The following is a 12,051-nucleotide window of genomic DNA, read 5'->3' as shown; positions in this document are numbered from 1 at the left end:
CAAGGACGTAGTTGGGATAGTCAACATGGCTTTGTGCATGGGAAATCATATCTCACAACTTCATTGAGAATTTTGAAGAAGTAACGAAGAGGGCAGAGCGGTAGATGTGATCTATATGGACTTCAGTAACGCGTTCGACAAGATTCTCGATGGGAGACTAGTTAGCAAGTTTAGATCTCATGGAATACAACTAGCCATTTGGACACAGAACTGGCTGAAAGATTGAAATCAGAGGGTGGAGGTGGAGGGTTGTTTTTCAGACTGAAGGCCTGTGACCAGTGGAGTACCACAAGGATCAGTGCTGGGTTCTCAATTTTTTGTCATTGACTTAAATTATTTGGGATGCGAGCGTAAGAGGTACAGTTAGTAAGTTTGCAGATGAAAACAAAATTGTAGGTGTAGTGGACAGCGAAGAAGGTTACCTCAGAGTACAACAGGATCTGGACCAGATGGGCCAATGTGCTGAGAAGTGACAGATGGAGTTTAATTCAGATTAATGTGAGGTGCTACATTTAGGGAAAGCACATTTTAGCAGGACATATACACTTAATGGCAAGGTCCTGGGGAGTGTTGCTGAACAAAGAGACCTTGGAGTGCAGGTTCATGGCTCCTTGGAAGTGGAGTCGCAGGTAGATAGGACAGTTAAAATGGCGTTTGGGTTGCTTTCATTTATTGGTCAGTGTATTGAGCATTGGAGTTGGGAGGTCATGTTGCGGCTGTACGGGACACTGGTTAGGCCACTGTTGGAATATTGTATGGAATTCTGGTCTCCTTCCTATCGGAAATATGTTGTGAAAATTGAAAGGGTTCAGGAAAGATTTATAAGGATGTTGACAGGGTTGGAGGATTTGAGGTATAGGGAGAGGCTTAACAGGCTGGGGTTGTTTTCCCTTGAGCATTGTAGTCTGAGCGGTGACCTTATAGAGATGTACAAAATTATGAAGGGCATGGAGAGGATAAATGGATCAAGTCTTTTTCCTGGGGCCGGGGAGTCCAGAACTAAAGGGCATAGATTTAGTGTGAGTCGCAAATGTTATTGGGTGGCACGGTGGCACAGTGGTTAGCAATATTGCTTCAAAACGCCAGAAACTGGGGTTTAATTCCTGCCTCAGGCTGTGTGGACTGTCTATGTGGAATTTGCATATTATCCCCATGTCTGTGTGGGTTTCCTCCCACAATCCAAACTGTGCAGGTTAGGTGAATTGGTCATGCTAAATTGCCCGTAGTGTTAGGTTAAGGAGTAAATGTAGGGGAATAGGTCTGGGTGGGTTGCGCTTCGGTGGGTCGGTATGGACTTATTTCCATACTTTAAGAAATATAAACGTAATAGAGACCTAAGGGGCAACTTTTTCACACAGACGGTGGTACGTGGATGGAATGAGCTGCCAGAGGATGTGGTGGAGGCTGGTACAATTGCAGCATTTAAAAGGCATTTGGATGGTTATATGATTAGGAAGGGTTTGGAGGGATATGGGCCGGGTGCGGGCAGGTGGGACGAGATTGGGTTGGGATATCTGCTAGACATGGACGGATTGACTGAAGGGTCTGTTTCCATGCTTACATCTCTATGCCTGTATAACTCACACAGTGAGTTCGTAAATGCAATTAGTGTAAATGGTATTTGGAGGAATACGTGTAATTGGAAAGTTAAAGTTAGGTTGGAGTTTGTTTAAGGGAATCGGAATATAGAGGTAAAGACATCATGAAGCAGTTGCATAGAGTGTTGGTGAGAGTGTACCTGAGGTATTGAGTGCAGTGTTGGTGACCTAATCTAAGAAAGATTACACTGATCACAGAGGACGTGCAATGGACATTCTCCAGATTAATTCCTCAGATGACAAGATTTTCTGATGGGGAGATTTGTCTTGCAACCTCTCCAGTTTCAAAGCATGAGAGGTGATCGCAGTGCAATTTCAAAAATCTATGATACATGTGATGATGTGGAAATAAATAGGATGTTTCTCTCGCTGTCTACTCTATATTTAAGGCAAATAATGACAGGATAAGGGATATGCCATTTAAGACCGCAATATGGAGGAAATTCTTCTGTCGGAGGGGACTGACTAACACAGAGGTAGGGCAAGATTAAGGAGAATCCCCAGATATTCTTCACGTATATCAAGTGGAACAGAACATCCAGGGAGCATGTAGGACCTATTAGTGACTTGCCAAGTTGCATCCCAACTCAACTTCATGGTAGAAGGGAGTTTGTGTGACTGGAGCCCAATTTCCCCTGGTGTACCGCAGAAATCAGTGCTGTGTCCCTTATTATTTGTGGTATTCATAAGTGATGTGAAAGTGACGTGGGTAGGGGGGAGTGTGATAAGTAAGTTTGCGTTTGACACAAAGATTGGCCGGATGGTTGGCAGTGAGGAGGAAGGTCCTATGTTACAGGAAGATACAGATGGAATGGTCAGATGGTCAGATCAATGGCAGATAGAAGGTAACCCTGGTAAATATGAGGTGATACATTTTGGAAGAAGGAACCAGACAGGGGAGTACTCAATGAATGGCATCACACTAGGAAGCTCAGAGCCTGCTTCTCCACACATCCCTGAATGTGACTGGATATGGTAATTGATCAGTTCAGCATGCCTGTATATAATGCCTTCATTCATTGACCCAAAGATTATACGAGTTTTATATAGCACTTTGGTAAGGCTAAATGAAATATTGTGTGCAGTTCTGGGAGCCACATTACAGGAAGGATGTGATTGTACTGGATGAGGTGCAGAAGACATTCACCAGGATGTTCCCTGGGATGAAACATATGAGATGTGGAGAGAGGCTGGGTATGTTCGAGTTATTTATTTTGGAGCAGAGGAAGTTGAGAGGGTAGGTAATTCAGATTTAAGATTACAAGGGTCATGGGCAGGGTGAATAGACAACAGCTGTTCTTTTTACTCAAAGTGTAAGCCTCCTTTCAGCCTGAAACCAGGGAATGGAGAATGGAGAACAGAGAAACATGACACAACTACTTCACTTCTGTCTTCACAGAAAAAGACATAAACAAAACCTTCCCAGCAATAGGAGAAAACCTGAGTCTGACGAGAAAATGATGTAGAATTAATCTAGTAAATAAACTAATTTGGAGTAATTATTGGAACTGAAAATAATGGGCATAGGAAAAAAATCAACGCACATTGAAGAAATAGGAAACATATTTCAGAAACTGACTGGTAGATTAATTACAGTAAAAAACAATAGAGGCATTAAACTTGGATTTTTAGCAAGAATTTTAATAGAGTCCTAAGCCTAGTGTGCAAAGTAAAAGCACATCGGATAGGGGGTAATATATGAACATGGTGTTAAAATGGGAGTGTTGACAGGAAACAATGAGTCGGAATAAATGAATGGTTTTCAGTTTGGAAGGCTCATGAGGCATCGCAACGATTGGTGCTGGGGCGCCAGATATTCACAACACATCTCAAACATCTCGTTGAGGGGGTCAAATTGAAAGATTCCAAGTCTGCTGACGGAACGAGGATTTTGGAAAGTGAGGAGGATGTGAAAAAAACTTCAAGGTGATTGAAACAAATGGAGTGAATGATTAAATATATGGCAGATGAAGAGCAGTGTGGCTAGATGTGATGTTGTCTACTTTGTTGGGAAACACTAAAATACCAGCCAACCATTGGAAAAGGGAGAGGTTGAGAAATGTTGATCTATGAAGGGAACTGCACTTTTCTTCTGTTATTGTTTGGACAGACATCTGAGTTCCATGCAGGGCAGTGAGTTCTGAAGACAGAAGCCAATACTGGGAATACATTGGCTCACAGACCTTTTTACACAGATCCACCAATTGGGGAGCTGTAACATTGAAAAGGATCTGAGATCGCCCTGTACACCAGTCACTTAAAGCAAGACTGCAGGAGCAGAAAGCAGTCAGGAAGGTAAATGAGGTATTGACCCTCATTTCAGGGGGACTTGAGTCCAGGAGTAAGGGTGTCTCAGTGCAGCTGTACAGGCTCTTGGTGAGACCTCAACTCGAACATTGTGCAGTGTTGTGTGCATGTTTTGGTCTCCGTACCTAATAAAGGACAAACCTGACATTGAGGGAGTGCAGCGAATGATGACCAGACTGACCTCTGGGATGACAGACTTTTTGTGGGAGCAGGGTTTGGGGCAACTGAGCCTGTATTCCATGGGGTTTAGGAAAATGAGTGGATATCTCAGTGAGATATATAAAACACTGACAGGGTTAGGTAGATTAGAAGCAGTGATGATAATTCCCCTGGTTGGGACGCCTAAAACAAGAGGACACACTATCAGGTACAGACAGGTCACGTTGCATTTCGATACGAATAAATATCTGCACTCAGAGATTGGTGAACCTGGGAATTCTCTCTCACATAAGGCTGTGGAAGACAAGGCACTAAAGACTAATAAGGATGTCTAGACAACGAAATGATGGGGGAGAGAGCAGGAGTATGGGTGTAGAAATAAAGGATCAGCCATCATTATATTGAATTGGATAGCCTGGTCTGGATTATTAATCCAGCGACTTTTCTAAAACAGCACCATATCGACATGGGGACCTATCAGAAACCACACAGAACAAGTTACGTCTGTGCTGCTTGACAGCTCTATCAAAAGTCATGGCCCATTGTCTTTGTCATATCTACTGTGTTCAGCTGTTTCTTCATGTCACGTGCAGCAAATCGAATTGGTTGAAGACTGGCATCTGTGATTCTGTGGGCATCATGATGAATCATCGACTCAACACCCATGGCTAGGATGGTACAGATGCTATTTCTTTGTTGTTTACACAGAGGTGCAGAGCTGATCCATTGATAGAATGGGAATATTTGTGGAGCCCTCTCCATCAGTTAGTTGTTTAATCGTCTATCACGATTTTTGGCAGGATGTGAAAGGTTGCAGAGTTCGATCTGGGTGTACTTACCTTGTGATAATTTCGCTCTCTCTATCATTAGATTTGGTTTCATTTGATTTGGTAGGAGTCATTGTCGCATGTATCTAAGTAGAGTGAAACTCTTTGTTTATACACAGTTCTGGCAGATCATCGTGAGAGTTGAAGCTGCCTTTTTTTAGAACATGGAGTGGCCGAAATTTAAAAGTCTAATTCAGCTGTCTGTTTTTGAAGAGCCACAAAATAGCCAGAAATTAAAATAGATTGCTTCAGCATTAGTGAAAATGGGCCTTTGAAAGGGGAATTATTCCAAGGCAAAAGAAAGGATAATCTGATTCGCAAGATTCTGAAACATGCCAACATAGTGATAAAGCAGGTTCTTTTTTTTAAAAAAAAAGATGATTTGTAACAGATCACAGATGAAGTAATGAAATTGTAGCACAAAGACTTTGAAGAATCACTACTTATTCTGATCTCAATAAGGATTCTTTTCATCCACATAAACAGCAACTCAAGTTATCTTTCAGGAGCGAGCTGTGCCTTTGAAACTATTTACAATAGTAATAAGTTCTAGTTAAATATTTGGTAAATAATCATGGACACAGATTTCAACGTAATTATAAAACCTTAAAGAGATGCCTGGCATGTCTTGTCTAATTCGCAAAGAAAAAGATTAACCATAGAAATAATAAAAATATTGCGAATTTTGTAACAGAATCAACTTTTTAATGTAAAATGTGATCACCGAATTTGATATGAGATAGCCTGCCCAATGGAGAATAGAATTTATGCAATCCTTCAAGGTAGACACAGAGGGATATGACTAAAAAGAGCACAGCCCCGAACTTTGGAATGCATTATAGAAAGAGCCCAAGGACTACAGATAACAACAATCGTTAAATATCCGAAACAAATAAGAAGCTCGGGCTATCCATGCGAGTGTCCATCATTGATCAATTGTTTTACAAGACTGGTTCTGCAGAAGGGGAGTGGAGGGAACACTGACAAGGCTGTGTACGATCATTGCAACACAGAACTTATAAAAATACTGTCTTTTTACTGTAAAATCGAAGTGTGTCATTGATTTGTCGTCTGATCTGAGCTCAAGATTAAGTAAAGGATTGTCTTCTCATGTCAAAGCCAGATTCGAGGAAGATCCTTTGGTATTCTCCCAGCATTAACTAGGTTTTGCTTGAATTAAAGTCCATTCCGTGCCTGTGTCTTGTCTGCCTCCAGAGTCTTTGTCCCTCGCTGGGGAATCTCGCTCCTATAATAAGCAAGGACATACAGATCATAGGGTAAAGGAAAAACTTAGACTGAGGCATACAGGCTACACCAGAAAGGGCATGCTATAGGCAACATCAATGTGAGCAAGATCAACATTATTTGAAGTTAGACAGTCCATTCCTTAGTTTAATAATGGCTGGGAAGATGCTGTTCATGAGCCGCTGGTTTGTGTGTTCAAGCTTCTGTATTGTTTGCATGATGGGAGAGATTGCAGGAGATCCAGGGTGCGATGGGTCTTTGATAATGTTGTCAGCCTTTCCGCGGCAGTGAGCTGTGTAAATGGAGACAATGAATAGGACAATGGATGGCATGGGCTGTACACACAAACTTCTGTCATTTCTCTTACTGTCCTGAGCAGGGCTGTGGCCACACCAGGTCATTATGCACGCAGATACTTTGCTGTCAATGGTGCATTTGTCGACATTGGTGAGGTTCCTTGTTGGACATGACAAATGTCCTGAGCTGCCAGAGAAAGGAGGGTCGTTGTTGTGCCATCTCGGCTGTCACATCTACATGGGAGGTCCGTTATCGTCACTCCAAGCAACTTAATGCTTTCCACTCTTTCAACTTCAGTTCCATTGATGCAGATGGGGGCATGTTCTCCTCATTTCTTTCTGAAGTCATTGATCAGTTGGTTAGTTCTGCCGACGTTGTAAGAGAGGATGGTCTCAGTGCAGCACATCACTAAGTCCTCTATTTCCGTTCTGTATTTTGACTTGCCTCATTACATACCTGTCCTACTATGATGGTGTCATCAGTGAACATGTAGATGGCATTCGTTCAAAATTTGGCAATACAGTCGTGGTGGTACAGGGATATAGTTGGGGGCTGAGGACACATCCTTTGGGATTTCAGTGTTGAATGTTATTGTGGAGGAGACAACTTAACTATTCTAACTGATTGTGCACTGTGGGTCAGAAAGCTGAGGATCGAATTTCAGAGGGCGGAGCCAAGACTAAGGTCAGGGAGTTTTGTGATTATTCTGAAGGGAATAATGGCGTTGAAGATGAACCTATAGTCAATGAGCAGGAATCTGACGTGGGTGTCCTTGTTGTCCAGATGTTCCAGGGATATGGCACCCGCTATGGACCCATTCCACTGCTATGAAAATTGTAGGGGGTCGAGGCAGGCTGGGACACTAGAACTGATGTGGGCCATGACTGGCTTCTCGAAGAACTTCACTCCGGTCAGTCTCCTGCGCTCTAAAGAGAAATGTCCCAGCTTATCCAACCTCTCTCTATGACTCAGACCCTTGAGTCCTGGCAACAACCTTGTAAATTTCCAGTTTAAAATCATCCTTTCTACAGGAAGGTGACCGAAACTGAACACAATGCTGAACTTGGAAATATTTGGAACTGTAAGTTTTACTCTGCTGCCAATTATTATGCTGCTGTGATATTGTTTTTTTTGTGTTATTCTGAACTCTTATTATTCATTGAATCCTCTGACGGCAATCCCCTCGGCTGAACGTCCTCCTGACTGCGTGAATTTGAATCAACCTATTTTGTTTGGACTGATATTTTGAGGCAACTGTATATCAGAAAACAGGAAGAGATGATGGATGACTGTGCAGTGTGTGTCGTTTACTGGACCAGGCACCTAAAGCTTTTATTGTGGTCCAGAGTACCTCAGAATCGTTACATCACAGAAGGAAGCTATTTAGCCCATTGTAGGTCCATGCACATAGAACATTACAGCTCAGTACCTACAACATCCTTCAGCACTGCCGACAGATCCACTGACCTTACTGCCAACCGTAAATTTACAACTCATCCTTCTATACCCTCATTAAGGTCATTTTCAAAAGGACAAAGAACAGTCACTCCAAAGCACATCCTTGCAGTATACCACTAGTAACTAAACTCCAGGATGAACATTCCCCATCAACTACCATCTTCTGTCTGATTTCAGCTAGCCGATTTGTGATCCAAACGCTAAATCACCCACAATTCCACGTCTCCATATTTTCTGGGAGAAAGTAAGGACTGCAGATGTTTGAGATCAGAGTCGGGAATGCGGTGCAGGAAACGTACAGCAGGTCAGGCAACATCCGAGGAGCGAGGAGAAAATGAAGACTGCAGATGCTGCAGACCAGAAAACTGATTCCTGATGAAGGGCTTACAAGAGAAACATCAACTTGCATGCATCTTGGACACTGCCTCATCTGTTCTGCTTTTCCAACACCACACTCTCCATATTTTCTTCAATAGCCTACCATGGGGGACCTTATGAAATGCTTCACTGAAATCCACATACCTCACTTTACCCTCATCCACCTGTTTGGTCACCTTCTCAATGAACTCGGTAAGATTTGTGAGGCATGACATACCCTTCACCAAACCTTGTTGACTATTCCTAATCTAATGATTCCTTTCCAGATGATAGTAAATCCTATCTTTTATAGTCCTTTCCAACACTTTGCCCACAACCAAAGTAAGCCTGGTATATAATTACCAGGGTTGTCTCTTCTCCATTTCTTGAGCAAAGGGACAACATTTGCTGTCCTCCAGTCTTTTGGCACTATTCCTGTAGACAATGGCGATGTAAAAATCCGAACAGATGGTTTTGTAAACTCCTCCCTAGCTTCTCAGAGAATCCTAGGATAAATCCCATCTTGCACAGGGGACATATCTATTTTCACACTCTTCAGAACTGCTAACATCTCCACGTTAAGAACTTCAATCCCGTATAGTCTAATAGCCTGTACCTCAGTATTGGTCTTGACAGCATTTTCTTTTTCCATTGTGAATACTGATTCAAATATGAATTTACAGCCTGTCCTATCTCCTCAGACTCCACACACAACTTAACACAACTGCCCTTGATTGTTATTAATCTTCATTTGGTCATTCTTTTATTTGTGACATACTGATAGAACGCTTGAGGGTTTTCCACGATCCTACTTGCCAAAGACTTCTCATGCTCTCTCCAGCTATTCTTATCTCTTTTTTAAAGTCCTTCCAGGCTAACTTGTAACTCTCAAGCATCCGAACTGAGCCTTCACGTTTCATCTTTACATTAGCCTCCTTCTTCCTCTTGACAAGAGATTCAACTGCTACAGTAAACCACAGAATCCTCACTCGACCACTTCCTCCTTTCCAGACGTTTATAAACTTATCAAGGACACACAGTAGCTGTTATTTGACAAAACTCCACACTTAAATTGTATCCATCCTCTGCAGTTTCCTTCCCCATCCTATGCATCCTAAAACCTTTCCTAATCGCATCATAATTTGCCTTTCCCCCAGATATAACTCTTGTCCTGCGGTATACACCTGTCCCTTTCCATCGCTAAGGTAAACACAACTGAATTGTGGTCACTATCAGCAAAGTGTTCACCTACCTCCAAATCTAACACCTGGTCTGTTTCATTACTCAGTACCAAATCCAATTTGGCCTCGGCCCTTATTGGACTGTCTACATACTGTGTCAGGAAACCATTCTGCACACATTGGACAAAAACTGACCCATATAAAGTAATTCAACTGCAGCATTTCCAGTCAATATTTGGAAAGTTAAATTCTTCCATAACAAGTACTTTGTTATGTTCGCTCGTATCCAGTATCATCTTTGTAATCCTTTCCTCTACATCTCTGGAACTTTTCAGACGGCAATAGAGAACTTTCAACAGGGTGACCTCTCCGTTTTTGTTTCTAACCTCTTCCCATACTACCTCATTAGACGAGTCCTTATCAAGCATCCTTCCTACCAACGTAATGCTGTCTTTGATTTTCAATGCCACCCCACCCTCCTCCACCCCAACACCCACCCCGCCCCACTTTTAGTACCTTCCTTGTTCTTATTGAAGCATCTAAACCCCGGACCCTACAATGATCATTCCTGTCCCTGCTCTATCCATTTCTCCAAAATGGCCACAGCATCAAGCTGTATAACTGCACAATTTGGAAACAGGGATGTTAAACGAGGGTGAGTTGGATATATCAGAAGACAGCATGAGGGGTGATAGACAGGAACGGACAGAAAATGGCAGTTTTATTTAGAAATTCTCATGGACGGCAAGGTATTTATCTATTGCCATAACGTTTGAGCACTGTGCGGATACGCTGTGGTCCCAGAGTATTTATTGCTAATAATATCACAGAGCTTAGTTGCTGACAGTTAAACAGAGTCCAAGAGGCCAAGTGATTTTTTTTCTCTACAGTGAGAAGGTGATTTAATTTAATTAGCAGGAACTGAGACCCCCCTCAATACTGAGATACTGCGCCAAAGAATCTCAATGAGATGGATCACTGACAGAGGGGAAATCAGCAACTCAGCTGTGGGCCAAATAATGATTGATAAAGATTACACACCAATTCCATGGTTTTGTAACACGTATTTCAATTTATGTAGCTCAATATCATGAGTGTACCTTATTTCTTTGTACTTCCCATAGTTCAGTACGGACAGAAAATCATTTTGTCCCAGTATTTTGTGTTCAATAAACAGATTTTACTCCTCATTACTCACTTTAGATGTATTCTTGAATCTGTTCTTCATATGAGTTATAAAGAGTAACATTCCAATACTGATGACTTGGGAATATTATTTTCCCTCTCTCCAGTCTGAACTGCCATGTCCCACAATTCTCTCTGTTTTCTGTCTCCTCTACAATACCATAATCACACTGCAATTGAAGTCCAGTAAATGACACTTCATCACAGTTCACTAACATCGATAACATCAATAGCACAGGCCTCATCTGCCTCTCTCCGAAACTGGAATAACAATCTGAATTGCGTTTGTCACGTTCAATTCTCTGTTAACATATCCATTCCATTTGTCTGTTACAACTCCACGTTTCTCAGACAAACATTCGCCTCAGATCATGAATTATAAAAATTGTCTCAATGTTTAATTGAAATTATGATGCTTGATCAATAGTTCCAGGATGTATGTTTCCATTTATAATCAGAGACGCACGTTTACGTTCGGATAAACTTATGGCATTATTCCTGCATCCAAGACAGATTGAATGGTTACACTCAATTGACCTACCGGCCTCAAGATTTGTTCCATCAGTCACCCTCACATAGCCCATCCAGAAAATGACAGTTTGAATCATTGTTTTGAATTTGAATAAAACAATATTGAATTGAAAGGCGTTGGCTGGAGCTATTTGTTCAGTGACTGTGATTAATGTCAATCTCCGTGGATTCCAGATGTGTCACTGGAGGGTTTGCCTCTTCTATTAATTAAGGACTCGGTTCAATGTGTTATCCCAGTATGGGCGGTAGCATCAATGACTGGACTAACAGGGATCAGTAGCTCGAGAGACAGGGGAGGAGAGATCAGACTCTGAGAACATTAGACTGGGATGTTCCATTAACGGATCAGAATCTGAGAACTTTAGACTGGAATATTACAACAGACAGGAGTTTATCCTTGGTTCTTTACTACCCTTCTGAGCCTTGAATATCATTAGCATCACGGATCGGATATATCCTTTGGATTATTCAAGGTGGTTACTATCCCATCCTCGCTATAGTTGGTGCTCCTGGTGAGTCATTCCATCTGACCATTAAGCTGAGTCGAACTGAATTGCTGTTCATATTCAAATTTTAAAATTTGGAAGTCATAATTTTCAGATCCAGTCAAACATTTTATTCCTTACTGATTATAACTAGCAAATTACTATTCACAACTTACTCAACAATACACGAGGAGAACCCACACTGTTCTTAATCTCCATTATCTGTTTTCTTCATTCATATTTGCATTTCTCCATATTCTCCCCAATCACCAATCCTGCCCAAGACCACTATCAGGATATTTCAGTCTCCTTCTCAGTCTCAATGCAGCTGCTGAATAATCCATCGTTTGTGCCTTTGGTAAATCCAGATATAACCGTCTCAAGTCCCTTCAAACTATGCTTACGTCACAAAATATTTGCA

This window comes from Chiloscyllium plagiosum, unplaced genomic scaffold, assembly GCF_037043375.1.
Source record: "Chiloscyllium plagiosum isolate Xiang-an unplaced genomic scaffold, Cpla_swu_hap1 HiC_scaffold_45, whole genome shotgun sequence".
NCBI lineage: Eukaryota > Metazoa > Chordata > Chondrichthyes > Orectolobiformes > Hemiscylliidae > Chiloscyllium > Chiloscyllium plagiosum.
Note: the sequence above shows the minus strand (reverse complement) of the source record.